Source organism: Gossypium arboreum, chromosome 3 (genome assembly GCF_025698485.1).
Source record: "Gossypium arboreum isolate Shixiya-1 chromosome 3, ASM2569848v2, whole genome shotgun sequence".
Taxonomy (NCBI): Eukaryota; Viridiplantae; Streptophyta; class Magnoliopsida; order Malvales; family Malvaceae; genus Gossypium; species Gossypium arboreum.
The window spans coordinates 132718483-132738548 of NC_069072.1; the positions used below are offsets into that span (position 1 = coordinate 132718483).

General features: G+C 35.6%; 1 non-coding gene across 1 annotated transcript; it reads right to left on the bottom strand.

The window, feature by feature from the left end:
• Positions 1 to 4752: 4752 nt before the first annotated feature.
• On the bottom strand, positions 4753 to 4859 carry LOC128291065 (small nucleolar RNA R71). The gene has a single exon (XR_008280842.1). It is a non-coding gene; the product is annotated as a small nucleolar RNA R71 (small nucleolar RNA).
• Between the last annotated feature and the right edge of the window lie 15207 nt (positions 4860 to 20066).

The window sequence follows — 20066 nt, forward strand, 5'->3', positions numbered from 1 at the left end:
GAAGACCAAATATAATTCAAAGCAGTGCTAAAACAGATTCCCAGATTCCTACCAAATTTGGTCAAAATATCACCTTTGAGCTCATTGTATATAGGTTGAACAATGAAATGGCAAACATATGCATTAGTCATAATAGGGATAACTACTAGTAAATCCAAAATTGCCATTTTCGATCCAAAATCTAGGCTCCTCCTTGGAGCCTCTATCTTCCCTTCAATAAGCTTAATGAATGCAACAAAAGCAAACCACAATTAAAACAACAATGAGAGCTATCGAAGCGACAAAAGTCATGCTCAATGAATCAATCCTATCTAACACGCAAAGTGGAGCAAGAAAAACAACCATAACAACCAAAACCAATAACTTCCTATGATCCCCAAAACTAGTCCTAACCATTGATCGAGAACCCCAATATGACGAACCGAACCAGACATAACATCACCCAGACATTACGAACCGAACCAGTCCTAACCACTGATCGAGAATCCCTAAAACAAGCCCTAGAACCTTCATAGTAGCAGGTAAAGCCATGATTCCAACACCAATAATTGTGGTGGTTCAGTTCAAAATAGCACCAGAAACACCAGACCCGGTATTGGGTTTACTTAAAACAAGGGTATAATCATCGAGATCAACATCAACATCAGTATCAACATCATTAATCTAAAATCCCAAAAAAAATAAAAGCCAAGTAATACAGTAACTACACATTAATCTAAAGGGGACTAAAAAACTAACCATTTAAAACCCATGAACCATCTGACCGTCGACGAGAGGAAAGGGAAAACAAGTAAGGGATTTCGGGAATGGGGGAACAGATTAAAGGAAAAAAGGGGACTTGGGGAAAATGTTAGGGATTTCGGGTTTGGGGAATTAGGGGATGATTTGGGGAAAAAAAAGAGGTTTTGTTTTAGGGATTTGGGGAAGGAAGACAAGATGGGGGAAAAGGACTTAGCAAAAAAATGAAATCGATTTAGGGTAAAGGGCATAAACCTCAGGAGAAAAAAAACGATGCCGTTTCAAATAAGCAAAATTTGTGGCATTTTTAGCAACGCGCCGCTAATAAGACCTTTTGCGGCGTTTTCAGCAAAGCGCCACTAATACCTATTTTATATACACAATAAAACGACGCCGTTCTAATACGCTTTGTGGCGTTTATTATAGAAACGCCGCTAAAGCCACTACTATTCAGAGGAAACGACGCCGTTTTACTGTAATGTATAATGAAATTTTGTGGCGTTTTCTAAAAAACGCCGCTATTTTCTATCTTTTGCGGCGTTTTATGTATAAACGCCGCTAATACCTGAATATTTTATAGAAATTGATCAAAATTTAAAACTATATATTTAGAATTTGTTTTAAAATATATATAAACCCTAAAACCCTAACTATAGTTGAAACTTTAATTTTGATTTAATACACATTTTAAAATACATATTATGTATGCATATAAATTAATTAATTAAATAAAAACATGATGCTGTTTATTATATCAATAACGTGTAAATTAATATTTTACAAGATCTAGATCAAATTACAGTTCATGTACACAATTGCACACTAAACCACTTTCCATATATATATTTATATATATTTTAAAATAATATTTTCTATATATTTATCTTATTTACATTTATCTTCTAAATTAAAATCCAAAATTATACTCTAAATTTGAAACCCTAAACCTGATACTCTAAACCCTAAACCTTAGACCACAAACAAAAAACCACTCACCCCAAACTTTAAATCCCAAAACCATTCGGTAACCCCTAAACCAACCATAACTCCTGGACCATAAAGCCCAAACTATAAAGTATATATACTCTAAAAAATTGTTAACCCTAAACCATAATAAACATATTTTTGGGAATTCGTGTGGCCAATGTTAATGTAGTACAAATTAAAACACACACACACACACACACATATATATATATATATATATATGTTTATATTCTTATATTAAATAATATTATGAGTACGTATATACAAAATAACATGAATCTTAGTAAAATCCAAATTATGTTCTTGAGTTAATATCTAGCTAATAGTATCATTTCCTTAAACCCTTCTAAACTTAATTTTTAACATATTTTATTTCAGACATTCTATTTAATCTAAATATATTTAGACAAAAAAATAGATAATTAAAAATACACAATAGCATTATTATTTATACAAAGTTACATAACTTAATTTAATAAAACAATTAATTCTCTATTGGAACACTCTAGTTATAATGTCCACTCAGTAAGATATTTCTATGTTATATAAGCTTGGAATTTATACATAGTTCAACAAATGCTAATTCCACATTCAAAATCACCCTTATATAGCATCCCAAGTAAGAATCGGAAAGGAAATTATCTCTTAAGAAGATAATAATAATTGTCCCACTCTAAACTTTAACCCTAATTAACCTTTAAACCCTAAATCATAATCCGTAAACCCAAATTCATCATAAACTTTCAAATACTAGTTAACTCCTAAACCTTAAACCATAGTTAACGATCATAATTGAACTCGCTTAAACCATATATCTTAAACCATAATCCTTAAAATATAATGATAATTAATTTAATATTTTAAATTCAATACTATCTCTTTTATGATTATATAAGAAAATATTCAATATATTGTATAATCATAAATTTTAATAATTATTGTTTTAGAGGTTAGAGATTAGTGTTTATGATTACATTTGAGGTTTAGGGGTTATGGGGTTTTAGCGGCGTTTTACCTAAAGCGCCGCTAATGCTTTGCTTATTAGCGGCGTTTTACCTAAAGCGCCGTTAATGCTCTGGTTTTTAGCGGCGTTTTACCTAAAGCGCCGCTAATGCTCTGCTTATTAGCGGCGTTTTACCAAAAGCACCGCTAATGCTCTGCTTATTAGCGGCGTTTTACCTAAAGCGCCGCTAATGCTCTGGTTTTTAGTGGCGTTTTACCTAAAGCGCCGCTACTGCTCTGCTTATTAGCGGCGTTTTACCTAAAGCGCCGCTAATGCTCTAGTTTTTAGCGGCGTTCTACCTAAAGCGCCGCTAATGCTCTGGTTTTTAGCGGCGTTTTACCTAAAGTGCCGCTAATACTCTATTTTTAGTGGCGTTTTAGTAAAAAACACCACTAATGCTATGTTTTTACCGGCGTTTTTTTTGGAACGCCGCTATTGCTTTGAATTTTAAAATTTTGGCGGCGTTTTTTAATAAAACGCCACTAAAAACGCAGCTAAAGCCCTATTTTCCTGTAGTGGTAGTAAGATGATGAATGATGTTTAGAAATATGATATATGTTTTGGTGATACCATGCTAAAGTTGTTTGGTATATTTGTATTGTTATGTTACTTGTTATTTACATATGAACTTACTAAGCATTTATGCTCACTCCTCCTCTTTATTTCTTGTAGTTTTGAACAAGCCCGACTTGGGAATCGGGACGGGTCGAAGGTTCGATCACACTATCCAAAGGACTTTCATCCGGGTAAATGGCTTGTAAAACTTAAGTATGGCATGTATAGCAATATATTTATTTTGTGTAAATAATTTTATGATATGGCCATGATTGGTTGAGAAAATGTTTGATATTGATAAGTCATGGTGATGGTTAAATTTAGATCGTGTTTGATATCATGGAAGTTTAATAGGTTATCTAGTTCATAACAACTCATGAAAAGATGAAATTTGCCTTAAAGCAGAATATTGTTTGCAGCAATGACATGAATTTGAAAAATCACTAAAAATAGTATAAATGGAATTAAATGATGATCAAGTTATGAAATTTAAGCTTAATGAGTCTATTTTCATATGGATAAAAAAAGAGGCATATAAACTATACTTTATGATATATTTGAAACCTTGTGAAACAGGGCGAGTGATTTTGGATCCTCTATTCGACTTTAAAATTCATAATAAATTGTAAAAACTAATTAGAAGTCATTATTTATATTTACAGATTCCTTATTGAGTCTAGTTTTAATAGAAAAAACCTCGTAGTCATTGAAATTCTGTATAGAGAGATATCTGATTCGTAATACACATATGTCGAAAGCGGTCAAACCACGAAGCAGGGAGACTTTAACTAATAAACTGTACTAATTGGCCCAATCAAAAATTCTAGAAAAAAAATTAGTAAATAGATATATGAGTCTAGATTTAGGGAAAATTTACGGATCTTGATTTTGAGTTTTGTAACACGATATATGATTTTTCTTGTAACTGTGACGTGAGTGGCTAGAAAGCTGTGAATGTAGAAACAAAAGATTTGAAGTTCTTAATTTGATAAATTATGTTCGGTAACTCCTCAAGCTCGACTCCGGTGACGGTTTCGGGCGTGGGGGTGTTACAAAGGCAATCAGCTACACCCTACAATTACGGCTAATCAAAATCCTTCTCCACGCACTATGTATGATTATGCTAAACCTTCTTTAACAGGAACTGAATCGAGCTTAGTTAAACCTGCTGTAGCTGCAAATACTTTTGAATTAAAACCTAACACTATTCAAATGATACAGCAATTTGTTTAGTTTGATGGTTTGCAGGATGAGGATCCCAACGCTCATTCAGCCAACTTATTAGAACTATGCGATACATTTAAAATCAATGGTGTTCTTGATGATGCCATTCTTCTTCGGTTATTCCCTTTTTCATTAAGGAACAAAGCTAAACAGTGGTTGAACTCGTTACCACGAGGATCAATTACTACTTGGGAACAAATGACCAAAAATTCTTACTAAAATATTTTTCGCCAACTAAAATGGCTAAATTAAGTAATGATATCTCTTCTTTTGTGCAGATGGATTTAGAAACACTCTACGATGCATGGGAGAGATACAAGGATCTTTTGAGAAGGTGCCCTAACCATGGGTTACCGCTTTGGCTTCAGGTTCAAACATTCCACAGTGGTCTGAATCCTTTGACTCGACAAATGGTTGACGCAGGTGCTGGCAGAACCATCAATAATAAAACACCAGAAGATGCCTATGAGTTTATAGAGGAGATGTCACTGAATAACTATCAGTGGCAAGTCATGAGGACAAAGCCAACGAAAATAGCCGATGTTTATAACGTCGATTCGGTAGCCATGCTCTCTAATCAGGTAGAACTTTTGAATAAGAAAATTGATGGTTTTCTTAGTTCTTTACAGGTTCACCTAGTAATGCAGTGCGAGACAAATGGAGGTGGAACAAACCATTCAGAATACCAACCTTATGGACACAACATGGATAACGAGCAATTAAATTACATGGGTAATAATCCTCGACCTCAAAACAATCCGTATAGTAACACTTATAATGCAGGTTGGAGGAACCACCCCAATTTCTCGTGGGGCGGTCAAGGAAATCAAAGACCACAACATCCTTCGGGCTACCAACAACCACCCTACCAGCAAGAAAAGAAGCCGAAGCTTGAAGAGATGCTCACCAAGTTTATTTCGGTGTCAGAAACTTGCTTTCAGAACATTGAGACATCATTTAAAAATCAACAAGCGTCGATCCAAGGGCTCGAAACTTAGATAGGCCAACGTTCCAAACTAATCTCCAAACGACCATAAGGTAGCTTGCCAAGTAACACTGAACCCAACCCAAGGGAACAGCTCAACGCAATTAATATCCAAGATGACGAAGGAGTCGTTGAGCTTGAACCAGAACCGAGGCTAGAAACTGTGGTAAGCAAAGGTCAAGGTAAGGTAGATTATAATAAAAACAAACTAGTGCCTGTCGAATATAAACCTCTTGTGCCATACCCCAACACGACAAGGAAAGACCGCTCAGATGAACAATTTGGTAAATTCCTTAAACTCTTGAAAAAATTACATATTAACTTACCGTTTATTGAAGCTCTATTGTAGATGCCAAACGCAATGAAATTTTTGAAGGAGCTTTTAGCAAATAAGCGGAAGTTGGACGATGCATCACATGTGGAGCTGAACGCAGTTTGCTCGGCCATTCTCCCAAATAAACTACCCAACAAACTAAAAGATCCAGGGAGTTTTACGATTCCTAGCTTAATTAGTAGTTTAGATGTTAATTATGCATTACCTGTTCTAGGGGCTAGTATCAACGTCATGCCTTACAAAATATTTAAGCAACTAGGTCTCGAGAAACCCAAACAGACTAGGATGAGCATTCAATTAGCAGATAAAACCATAAGATTCCCTAGGGGTATTATTGAAGATGTGCTATTAAAGTCGATAAATTTATATTTCCCGTTGACTTTATTGTTCTAGACATAGAAGAGGATAACAATACTCCCTTAATCCTAGAAAGGCCCTTTTTAGCAACTACTAAAACCACCATTGATGTTGGCACAGGTGAACTCACATTCTGGGTGGGAGACGAAACAATCACCCTTCAAGCTCGTAATTCTGGAAACACATCAGGAATTGAAGGTAATTATTTAAACCATTCTACTAAAACTAACAATATGGTGCAACCTACTTTGAAAAAAATGAGTCTGAAGGAAGCACACGAGTCGTTCTCAAGCAATAGCAGAGTACCTGTTCATGAAGATCGGAGATTACAAATCGAGGAACTCGGTGAATGACAGACGCACAAACCAAGAACACCCGACAAACTGAAACTACGCCAAAACAAGCCCGATACCTCTCCAAATCAACTTAAGATTGGTAATAAGGTCTTATTAGATGCCGCAGATCCCCACATTGTCACTACCACACCGATTGAGGAAATCCCTCTTACGATACTCAGTATTTTTCCATTTGGTACGGTGGAGGTGAGTCATCCCAAGTTCGGCACTTTTAAGGTAAACAAAACCCATTTAAAACCTTATTTTGATGAGACTGATAGCAGGAATGAGGAGAATAAACTCCTCAAACCACCATGATTATTCAACGGAGAGGTAAGTCAAGCTCAGACTATAAATTAGCGCTTCTCGGGAGGCAACCCGAGTACTAACAATATTAATTTCTTTAAATTTTGGTATTTGACTCCTAACTTACTAATAGAAATCTTGAATACAGGTATTTCTACAGAGACACGGCCAAGCACACGGGCGTGTTTAAGGCAGTGTGAAAACAGGGCAAAAGATTTCCCCAACATGAGCTACGATTAAACGCCACGGTCGTGCGATATGGCCGTGGTCGAGCCTGCCAAAACAACACTGCTGTGCGACACGATCATATAGCCACACGGCCTATACACACGAGCATGCGATAAGGCCGTGTAACGACATCACAATTCACGACGAATACAGACGGAACACGAACCACACGGGCGTGTGTACCGGCCGTGCCACTTGAAAAATTAGAATAATTATCTTATTTTATTTTTCTTTTATTAAGTTTCAAGATTCATTTGTTTTCCTTTTAGAAATGCTTACCTTCAGAGTCAAGCTTGCCATCCAAATTTATCTCCAGTACCCGATCTCGCCAATCCAAGAATATCATCCATTCTTAATACAGGAAGTTTCACTTCTCCCTCCTATCTTTTTTAAATACTTTAATATCTATCTTTGTACATTGAGGGCAATATACATCTTAACTGTGGGGGGTATTTATTTCATTATCAGAAAAATCCCTGAATGATTACCTTGTTCTCCTGAAAAGCTCTCATATCATATTTAGAATAAATTTTAATTGATTTATGATTTTGATTGATATATCTTGAATTAAAACATATGGATTTATGCATTGATTGTTTAAACTTTAAGATATTAGAGAGTCAAGCATGATAAGTTGATTTTTAAGAATTTAAAATTATAGGTTATTTCCCCAAGTCTAGGTATTACTTTGAATTGGAATTCACGAGTCTAAACATCAAAAAGCCATAATTTTTGTGAGATTTTTGAGCCTTTTGAGCATCTATTAATTCTTTCATGCTCACTTTTATTATTGCTTTGAGTGCGTCAGTATTGAACTGTTATTCTAGAACTTGCTTGATTATGCATGTCGAGACCACACCATTTGATTTGATATATCAAAATGATTAAGGCACTTAGGATTAACCCACTCATGCCATGAAAAGCCTACCTCCACGATTAACCCTTAGTAAACCCCTTTGAGCCTAACAAGCCATTCCTTATATTAACCTCAATATTAACCCTTAACTCATTATTGTTGAAATCCCCTAAATTAATTTGATCCTTATTTTTGTCTAGATTTGGGTTGAAGAAATTGCTCAACTATGTCTTGTTTGTAATAAGTTAGTCTATGAATATTTAACTTGTTCTTAAAAAAAAACACTATGTATATATATTAGTAATTTCATATTCTAAGAAGAAGCTCTATTGTACGCAAATGAAGATTAACTCTTTTTCTAGTTAGGCAATTTTTCAATTCAATCTCGACTCTAACATTTTCTTTCAGCTTGTGACCACACCCCTTAACTAAGCCCCACTACAACCCTCTAAAGACCTTTTGATTGATGTATCATCTTAAATTGTAGTGGTGGAGATTTGATTTTCATGCAAGCCTCTGGTAATGACTTTTCATTATTGACTATTAAGTGCTTCATTTATTGTCCTTAAATATCTCAAGTGATTTGAGTGAATCTTTAGTGAGGATGTGAAACTTTGTGATATTCTGAATCATAGGTAATTACTTAGATGCGGAGAGACACCTATGTTTGCACGATTAAATACTCAACTTGGAATGTTTGAGACTTTGATGTTCTTTTAGTTGAATTCTCAATGTATGATTACTTGTGTATTAATTTGAGATATTATTGATAGAAATTATAAGTTGAGAAGAATTTATTTTGACTATGTGTTGAGAATTTTGCTTGAGGGCAAGCAAATGCTTAAGTGTGAGGGTATTTGATAAATCGTAAATTATACATATTTTTACCCCATGTTTAATGCATTTTATGGATGATTTCTCATTAGAATTGGTGAATTTGATGCTCCTAATGCTTTAATTTCATGTTTCATACTTAGGAGAGCATAGGAGAGCGAAAGGAATGAGAAATGGGCTAAAAATAGAGAAAATGGGCCAAAGTACGAACTCAACACGGCCTGGACTTCCTCACACGGGTAGCCCACACAGCCATGTCAATTTGGCAGAATCGAAGCACGATTCACACGGGCAGACCACACGGCCGTGTCAATTTGGCAGGCTCGAAGACGGCCTGAAGTAATCTCACACGGGGGTGTCACACGGGACTGTCCCTGCAGTCCAATTTGGAAAAGGCTAATTTTGAGGGCTTTTAGGCATCCCAAAGCCTATAAATACACCCTAGAGGATGAAGAAAAATGAGACGGAGAAGGGGGAAGGAAGCAGATTGATCCATCTCAAAAGTCGGATTCATTATCAAGACTGAAGATCTCTCCTCAATTCCCCTTCAGGAGTTTTTGGTTTTCTTTATTTTTTTTATTCTTTATTCTTTTAAGATGTTTTCTTATTTAGTTATGAACTAAAACCCCTAAATACCTAAGGAGAATGAAACCTAAGACGAATCTTGTTATTATTTTCTGAATCGTATGATAAATATTTAACTTGTTCTTAATACTTGTTTTGATATCCCAAGATACTGATTCAAGATAAGCTCTTATTCAGAGGAAGAATAGACCCTGGCTAAGAGTACATTTATCATAATTAAGCGGAGTTGATTGCGCGCCTAGAAATAGGGTGACAAGATTTTGTCGGATTAGGGTGAAACCTATTAAGGGGATTCGTAGATCGAGTTAATGCAACCTTAGAATGTTAATTAGAGAAAAGCCTCGGTTATTCAATCTAGGGATTAGATGTTATTAGTCTTGAATAGGGATAATAACATAACTTAGGGATCTCTACAAAACAAGTTGAATGAATAAATCATCCGATTCAGAGCCAGAATAACAAGTAAAGTCTAGGTGGATTTTTCCTTAGGTATTGTCTTAAGTCAATTGATTTTTCCCAAAAGCAATTCCCCAATTATTTTCTCTGTGCATTCTTAGTTTAGATAATTAGTTAATTAAAACAAAACCTCTTTATTCTTAGGCTAGATAATAAAAAGACTGTCATTACTAGTACCTTTAGTTCTTTGGGTTCGACAATCCGGTCTTGCTAAAACTATACTACTGTTTGATAAGTACACTTGCCTACATCGCGATAATATTTAGTTCAAGAACGAGTAATTATAAATATTTAAAATCTATCATGAAATCACGCGATCAACAGAAAAACGTGCAATAAGTCAGAGGAGGCCCAGAGAATGTTTGCACCAGGAATAAGGAATGTTAGTGTCCTCGGCCCAAAGGCCAAGACAAAACAGTGGGCCCTATTTTGAGCTATAATAGTAACAATAAAAATTATGTTATACCCCATCCTTTTCCCTTAATACAACATGAGCAAATATTACTCTACAAGAAAATATTTCTCTACAAGAAGAATCCTTCGAATTCATAGATTTGGAAAGATATTTTGGAAAGAAAAGACATTTGTATGAAAGAAATAGATGTGCAGTTTGGGAGAGAGTATTCGAAGGTCAAACTGGTATTCATAAATTTTTAGTTAAATCAACTTATAGCATGTTTCAAAAATAAAAACTAAAAATAAGCCTAGAATTATCTATTTATCAGATGTTAGGAATATTTAAGCAGTTAATACAAAAAAATTCAATTCAACTTGAAAAAATTTTTAAATTTCAAGTTAATCAAATTGAGTTATTCCATTTTTTGAGTCAACTCAAATAAATAATTCAAATTTTCTAGCTTGAGTCGAGTTGAGTTTTAATATTCAAATAACTCAATTAATTCAAATAAAAATTGGTATAACTTTGGTTCCTAACAATTTCAAAAATAAGCAAATTGATCTCTCTCAACAAAATTATAAAATATATTCAAAATAATTTTCAAAATTTTTAAATATTTATAAAAAATTCAGGAATATATGAAAATTAAAAAAATTAAAAATTCCAAAATAATAATTTTGACGACCTAAACAAGTAAATTACATCTTCAAGTTTATCATACTAGAGTATATTATTTTCTCTCTCGTTTGGCTTTAAAAGAGTTTTCAAGTATATACAGTTTCAAATTTTTGTATTCTCACATGGAACTAATTATATTGCAATAAGATTTTAATTTGACATATTCAATTTTTTCTAATTTAACTCAATAAATTTCATTCGATTTGAGTTGACTCGAATTTCATTTCACTTAACTCAATTTGAAACATTTTCAAATCGAATTAGGATGATAAAATGAGATTCGTTAACTCAGCTTACTCGAATTTTTTTCATTCAATTCAACTTGATTTGATTGAATGGTCACCCCTAAATACAAAGGTAAGATTATTAAATTTGTATATTAAAATTTGAGATTAAGATATATCACATGTTATACAAACTGAAAATAAAAATTCTTCTAAAAAAGAACCCACGGGCCACAATAATAAATCCTAAATAATAGAAGTGTTATACCTACACTATGAACTCGGAAACCCAACACATGGCCCTATATATGTAATTGGCCTATCACATGTAATTGGCCTAGCCCATGTGTTGATTTTGTTTTTGGTTTTGGTTTTGATTTAAGTTTTCTTGCGATGCTATGGGGCACACAATGGGGTCACACACACACCCATGTGACCCACACGGTCACACGCACCCATCACATGGCAGTATGTGACACACAGCTGTGTGCGACACACGGCCTACCACATAGCTAGGCACACATTTATGTGGCGTCGACAGGTCAAATTTTTTACTTTCGTCGATTGATGTTTTCTCGTGTTTCCGTTACACACCTGGTTCATTTTTTATGTGAAAGCAATCCGGAGACAACAGAACTTAAAACCAGCATTCTAACACCCAATTTAAGTAACAGATTTATGAACTCAAACGAAAATTATCTAAAACAAAACCTCACAATAACATCCAGCGCATTCACACACTTACCGGCAATTAATATAAAACACCCACACTTAATTCGTTGGAGAAGAACCAACCACTTCTTGCCTTTCCCCTAAACGAGAAATAAAGAAAATCCATCAATAAATTCCATTAAAACAAAATTAGAATCCCTCTGATGCATACAGTTAAGAAAGTATTCGGTAGCTTACCTATTTGGAACAGATTGAAGAACCCGAATGCAAAATTATTACAACATGAATGATGAACAGAGTTGAAGAAGGGAGAAACATAAATTTTTGCAGATGAAAGGAGGAAGAGAGAAAAAATGTCAGGAAGGAGATATTTTTTGGAAAAAAAGAAATAAAAATTAAATCCCACAAAATCCCAACTTCCCTAACTATCCACTAACCAAGTAACTCCCCCAAAATCGACCCACTACTCATCCAACTACTATAGCGTACCAGTTCCATCCAACTTTTACTGCACAATCGGCACACACTCATCGACACAAAAATTAACATCCTTCACTCACACTACGGTTTGAACACAAGACCTTAAGGTAAGCTAACACCTTACCACTTGAACCAGTAGGCTCATTCTGCTATGAGTTGACTGAAAATATAATATAAGCCCAACCAATAGGGGTAAAGCTAAGATAAAAAATAGCAGAATTTTTTAAAAGTGGGACTTGAACCCAACACCTCAAACACACAATTAGAACACTTAGCCACTAAACCAGACACTCATTTATGACAAAATTCATAAAATCAAAGTTAAATAAATTAGGGTGTTACAACTCTACCCCCATAGAAGAAATTTAGATCTCGAAATTTACCTGATTTAAACATATGCGGATACTGTTGACGAATCGAGTCCTCAGGTTCCCACATGGCTTTCTCAGTGCCATGATTCCACCACAGAACCTTAACCAACGGATTAAATTTCTTCCTTAAGACCTTAACGTCTCGATCCAGAATCCAAACTGACTTCTCCTCAAATGTCAAGTCTGGTCTAACCTCAATCTCCTTGATAGAAACAACGTGAGATGGCTTAGATCGATACCGCCTCAACATAGAGACATGAAATAAGTCATGGATACAGTCCAACTCTAGAGGTAATTCCAACTAATAAGCAACCAGTCCCATGCACTTCAGAATTCGATACGGCCCAATAAACCTAAGGCTCAACTTGCCATTACGTCAAAGCCACAAACTTTCTTCCATGGGGACACCTTAAGGAATACGTAATCACCCATTGAGTACTCGATATCTTACCTTTTCAGATCTGCATAGGACTTTTGTCTATTAGAAGCTGCCTTAAGCCGATCCCAAATCAATCTGACTTTGTTTTCAGTCTTGGAAACCAACTTAGGACTCAAAACTCGTCATTCACCCAACTCAGTCCAACACAATAGAGTACGACACTTATGACCATATAGAGCCTCATAAGGTACTATCTGAATGCTAGACTGAAAACTGTTATTGTTGGCAAACTCAGCTAATGGTATAAAATCCTCTCAAATCTCTCGGAAATCAATTACACAACTCCAAAGCATATCCTCCAATATCTGAATCATCCTCCCAGATTGACAATCTCTCTAAGGATGGAATGCAATATTGAAGTCCAATCTCGAACCCAAAGCCTCATGAAGCTTCCTCCAAAACCAAAAACTGAAGCGAGAATCCCTATCTGAAATTATTCAAACCAGAACCCCGTAAAGTCTTACAATCTCAGAGATTTAAATATTGGCCAATTTTTAAAGAGGATAATATGTCCGAACCAGAATAAAGTAGGTGGACTTGGTCAACAGATCCACGATGACCCCTACAAAATCCTTCTTGGTAGGTGTAAAAGGCAACCCACTAACGAAGTCCATAGTCACACGTTCTTATTTCCATAAAGGAATCTTAATGGGTTGTAGTAATCCCAAAGGCAACTGATGCTCAGCCTTCACTTGTTGTCACGTCAGACAATGAAAAGTAAAATTTGTTACATCTTGTTTCAATCCCGGCCACTAATACAGTTCATAAAGATCCCGATACATCTTATTTCCACTGGGATCTATAGCATAAGGGCTACTATGCACTTTCCTTAGAATAGATTGTCTCAAATCAGAGTTGATCGGTACACAAACTAGTCCTCGGAAACACAAAACCTCATCACTATTTAGCCTAAAGTCTAACATACTACCACTCTCTACCTGACAGAAACGTAAAACCAGAGAATCATCTATCAACTGTTTATCCCAAATCTGATCAATCTAAGTCGGCTTAACTTGTAACTCGGCTAACAGACTCCTATCATCAAAGAAAATTAGGTGAGCAAACATCGCCCTCAAACTAGACATCACTCTATGACTAAGAGCATCAGCCACCACATTGGCCTTACTGGGATGATACTCTATAGTGCAGTCATAATCCTTGAGTAGCTCAATCCATCTACAATGCCTAAGATTCAACTCCTTTTGAGTAAGGAGGTACTTAAGGCTTTTATGACTGGTGTAGATGGTACACCTCTCACCATATAGTGCCTTCAAATTTTTAAGGCAAAAACCGCAGTAGCAAACTCAAGATCGTATGTCAGATAGTTCCCCTTGTTTGTCTTAAGCTGTTAGGACGCATAAGCCACAACCTTACCATCTTGCATCAGAACACATTCCAAACCGACATGCGACGCATCACTATAAATGAAAAACTCCTTACTCGATTCAGGCTGTATCAGAACAAGAGCCTGAGTCAAAATAGATTTGAGCTTCTCAAAGCTCGATTGCTGCTCATCAGTCAAGACAAAAGGAGTGTTCTTCTGCAATAGCTTAGTTAGAAGAGTTGTAATTAACAAGAATTCCTTGACAAACCTACGGTAGTAGCCTGCAAGACTTAGAAAACTGTTACTCTCTGAAACATTCTTAGGTTGTTTCCAATCAAGTACAGCCTTAATCTTTCTAGGATCAACTCGGATCCCCTCAACAAAAACCAAATGCCCTATAAAAGTTACTTCCCTTAACCAGAATTCACATTTGCTCAACTTAGAGTAGAGCTATTTCTCTCGAAGTAACTTAAAAAATATTCTAAGATGCTCATCATGATCATCTTTGATCTTAGACTATACTAGAATGTAGTCGATGAAAACCACATTGAATTGATCTAAATACAGCTAGAAAACCCGGTTGATCAGATCCATAAACATAGCCAGTGCATCCATCAAACCAAAGAGCATTACTAAGAACTCGTAGTGCTCATAACGAGTCCTAAAAGTAGTCTTATAAACACTATCAACTTCTGTAACCTTAAGCAGATGATACCCAAAATAGAGATCTATCTTAGAAAATACCAAAGCCGTATGAAACTGATCAAACAGGTCATTGATTCTCAAAAGTGGGTACTTATTCTTTACAGTTAGCTTATTCAACTGTCGATAGTCGATACACATTCTCATGGTACCATCATTTTTATTTACGAACAAAACTGGGGCCCCCAACGGAGACACACTAGGATAGATAAATCCATGATCCAAAAGCTCCTAAAGCTGAGCCTTTAGCTCTGTAAGGAGAGATGGACCCTGAAGCTATACCCTAGAAGCTCAATGCCAAACTCAATTTTTCGATTCGGAGGTAAACTCGGTAATTTATCGGGGAAAATATCCAGAAATTCCCTAACTATTCTGATGCTCTCAATGGAAGAGTCTATAGAAGTTGAAACACTTACATAGGCCAGATACGCTTCACACCCTTTCTGAACCAGGTTTTTGGCCACAAGAGCGAATATTATGTTAGATAAGTAATCCTAACGCTCGCTGATCACAACTAATTCCACATCATTCTCAAATCTCAGAACTACCCTCTTGGTTGCACAATCCAAATTGACTCGATGATCCACAAGTCATTATATACCCAGAATCAAATCAAATTCTTTGAACTGTAGCTCTATCAGATTTTTTGAAAACACAACCCCTTGTACTTTCAGTGGTACATTCCTAAACAGTCCATTTACCTGAACAGATTGACCCAATGGACTCAGTACAGAAATCTTACTAGAAGTACTCTCAATAGGAATCCCCAAGTTATCAAAGATAGAACTAGCTATGTAAGAGTATGTTGACCCTATGTCTATTAATGCAATATATGGGGCATCAAAAATAAAGAACGTACTTGTAATCACATCTGCGACATCTCTGTCCTTACGATTTCTAGCAGCATATACCAACACAAGCTGCCTCACCTCAGTTTGATTAACATCTTTGTCTGATTCTCTTTGTCCCCTACCTATACCATTACCACCCCTGGCCAGACCACGGCCCCTAGGCGGCTACTAAACTGCCATCTGTGGCTAAACAATACCCGAAGCTAGAGCTTGTATCTGATCCAAACACTATGGGCAATCTCTAATACGATGCTCCATCAACCCACATTGCAAACATGCCCTTAACCTCCACCAAAACTCGTCGAGATGGCATCTACCACAATCACCACATGGTTGAGTCGCGATAGGAGCAACTGAAACTCCAACTCTTGAAGGCCCATCAGGTCTTGCCCATTTCTTAGGCTTCTAAACAAAACTAGAGGGCTTCGAATCCCTCTTGTTCTTACCTCTCTCACAGTCCCTATTCTGGTGCTCCACTCGCTTAACTTCTTCAGCGATCTTCGCCTTGTCCACCAGAATGACGAACTCTCTCTCCCTCTGCGGAGGCATCAGAACTCTCAAACTATTACTCAAACTAGCATTCGGCCACTGTAGGGGAAACTCCAGTGACGCCCCTAAACAATTCAGCACCACTAGACCGGAGTTGTTCAATTACTGACCCACGGCTCCCATAACCAGAATGGGATCCAATGACCTTCTCCAACACTAATAGCATGGCTTGGGACTGTACGTCGTCCCTAACTGAACGACTTTGAGACCCAATTTCAATAGTAGGTGTAACCAGTGTCTCGCTTGTATCCAAATTAGGTATACTGCCCATCGAGTAAGAATCTACTTGAGTCTTTTGGTAAACCGTGAATTATACATATTTTTACCCCATGTTTAATGCATTTTATAGATGATTTCTCATTAGAATTGGTGAATTTGATGCTCCTAATACTTTAATTTCATGTTTTGTACTCAAGAGAGCACCAAGAGTCAAAAGGAGCAAAAAATGAGCCAAAAAGAGACAAAACAGACCAAATCGAGAAGATGACACGGCCTAAGCCTTGCCACACGGGCATCTCACACGCCCGTGTCTTTCGAGGGTGTTGACCAAGGCTTTCACAATTCACACGGCCTGGCAATCACGTCACACGGCCATGTCACACGGGCATGTCCCTACCGAGCCCAAGTTAAGTCCAATTCGGAAAAGGCCACTTTTGAGGGCTTCTAGGCATTCCAAAGCTTATAAATACACCCTAGAAGAGGAGAAAAATAGAGACAGAGAATGGGGGTAAGGAATTACCCCAAAGAAGCAGATTGATCCATCTCAGAAGCCGGATTCATCGTCAAGATTGAAGATCTCCCCTCAATTTCCCTTCAGGAGTTTTGGGTTTTCTTTATGTTTTGTATTCTTTATTCTTCTGATATGTTTTCCTATTTAGTTATGAACTAAACCCCTAAATGTAATAGCCCAAAATTGGGTCTAATTGGAACAGAGGTTTCGGGACTGCAAAATCCGAGATAGAAATAATTATTTTATGATTATTTTGAGGTCTATGATATGATTACATGATTTTGTGAAAATTTCGTGAAGAAATTCTATGCATAAAGTGCTCAATTTGAAGTTAGGGACTAAATTGAATAAGTTGCAAAACTTGCATTCTAGAAGTTTCTGGTATGAAATTGCTTTGAAACATTAATTAGGAGGTCTTAAATAGAAATTTTACCAATTTCTAATTGATGGACAAAAATTGAACATGGATGAAATTTTTGAAAGTTTAGTAAGGAAGGGCATTTTGGTCATTTGGTAATAAAAAGAAATAAAAAGGGAAAATAAAGCCAAAATTGACTCATCTTTTTCATGGAGGATGAAATTAGCATGGGGGAAGCCATGGCTAGGGTTTCAAGCTTTCCAAGCTCAATAGTAAGTCCGTTCTAACCCGTTTTTCAAGTTCTTTACGTTTTTAGAATCCCGATAATTTGATTAAGCTTATTCTAGCAATAATTTAAGCTAGGGTTCATATTTGGAAAAATACCCATAGGTGAAATGTGTTTATTTTGCTGCTTTATAATAGAATATGAGGTTTTAAATTATGTTAGACAACTTGTGCTACTCGGTTTTGAGTGAAAACGAGTAAAAGGGCTTAATCGGTAAAAATACCTAATAGTCATAAGTATATGTTAGAGTGAGAATTTGATGTTGCCATAGAAGGGAAAAGTGATCAGCATGTCATAAAACATAAGAATAAGGGATGAAGTTTAACTCCCGAGCCTAGGGGTAAAAGTGTAAATATGCAAAAGTTTAAGGGCAAAATTGTAATTTTGCAAAAATTTGAGTTAAGGACTGTTTTGAATAGTTAATTAAATAAATAAAATATGATGTTTTAGATCTCGGAAAACGAGATTTGAACCTAGAATGAGAGAAAAATCGAAAATTGGGAAAGTTGGTAAAATAGTCGTTTTAGTATCGAGGTAAGTTCATATGTATAATAAGCATGCATTAATTTATGCACGTTTCAATGTAAAATTGATATATTTATTATGATTTCTAAGGTGTTGAAAGTATGTAAGTTGGTATGATAATAATACGTTAATAATCTTTGTAATTTATATTTGAAAGTTAAATTTAGTGAATTAATTGAATTATGTTAAATTAAATGATTATGGTGCCAAGTTTATGAATTGATTTAAAAATATGTCTATGGTACATGAAGTGCATTGAATTATCATACATAAATGTGATTTCTATGATTATGGATATTATGGGAAATTATAAGTTCATATGATTTTTAATAAGGCAATGTGTAATTTAATGTTATTGCCTTGATATTAAATGAGACATAAGTTTATATGTAAGTAATATATCAATATTACTTGTATTATGATATTTTATAATAATATTGGAAATATGTTTGTGGATAATTACTTGATTGGTGAAATTGTTGGAAAAGAGAGAAATCCGGTTGAACCTTGGAAAGATTGGATGATCTGAGATAGTATGTAGCTAGGTCACATGTATGGTCTGAGTGCACATCATGTGTACAAGAGAGCTACAAGACATTATGATGTAGCTAGGTCGCATGGGTGATACTATGTGTACACCATGTAGGCAAGAGAGCTACGGGATATATGTAGCTAGGTCGCATGCGTGGTTCGGTGAAGGACACCATGTAGACAAGAGAACTACGAGATAAATTGGCTAGGTCACATGGGTGGTCTTGAGTGTTCACCATGTGTACAAGAGAGTCGAACTATATGATGGGTGGAGCTATGTGCTGAAACCACCAAGTATCGAGGATTGATCCGAAGTGTTCAACGGGAGACTCTCTATGTATTGCTTTGTGAGTTTTGTGATGAATAAGTGCAGGAACTTGGTTATGTGAATGATGTGTTCATTAAGTGACCAGGAGGTGGTAATGTTATAAACAAGTAAGTTATACATGAGGATGATTTTATGGTGACCTTGTGATCATGGGCCTATACTTGTGATGTATGAAATGTGGTGAAAATGATTTGTGATATGTATGTTAAAATGAGGTTAATACAAAGAAAGTGTGAAAGAGTGAATTAGCAATAAAACTGTTTTGGACAGTAGCAGTGATGTGATTTTGAAAAATCACCAAAAATAGTAGAAATTGAATCAGAGACTTAATGAGAAATAAAATTAAAGCTTAATGAGTCTATTTTCAGATAAAAGAAACAGAGCAAGAAAAGGAGTTCTATATTTTGAGATATTTATGTTTTTGTGAGACTGGTTCAGAATGATTACGTGATCCCCTGTTCTGACTTTGGAAAATCACAAAATTTTGGATAAAAATAATTAGAGGCTTAAAATTATATTTTTAAAATCCATAATGAGTCTATTTTCAAGATAAATCAACAAGAACATTATCCGAGTTCTGTACTGTGAGATAATTAATTTTTAGTGAAGAGAGGTCAGAACTGTCAGAAACTGAAATAGGGTAAATTTTAATGAATAAACTGTACTAATTGGCTAAACCAAAAATTATGAAAATTTTATGGTAGAAAGATATGTGAGTCTAGTTTTAGGGGAAATTTACGGACCTTAATTTGGATCTCTGTAGCTTGAATTATAAATAAGTAAGTTGCTATGACTAGTGTCGACAGTTTGATGTGAGCATTTATTAGTAAATTGTGAA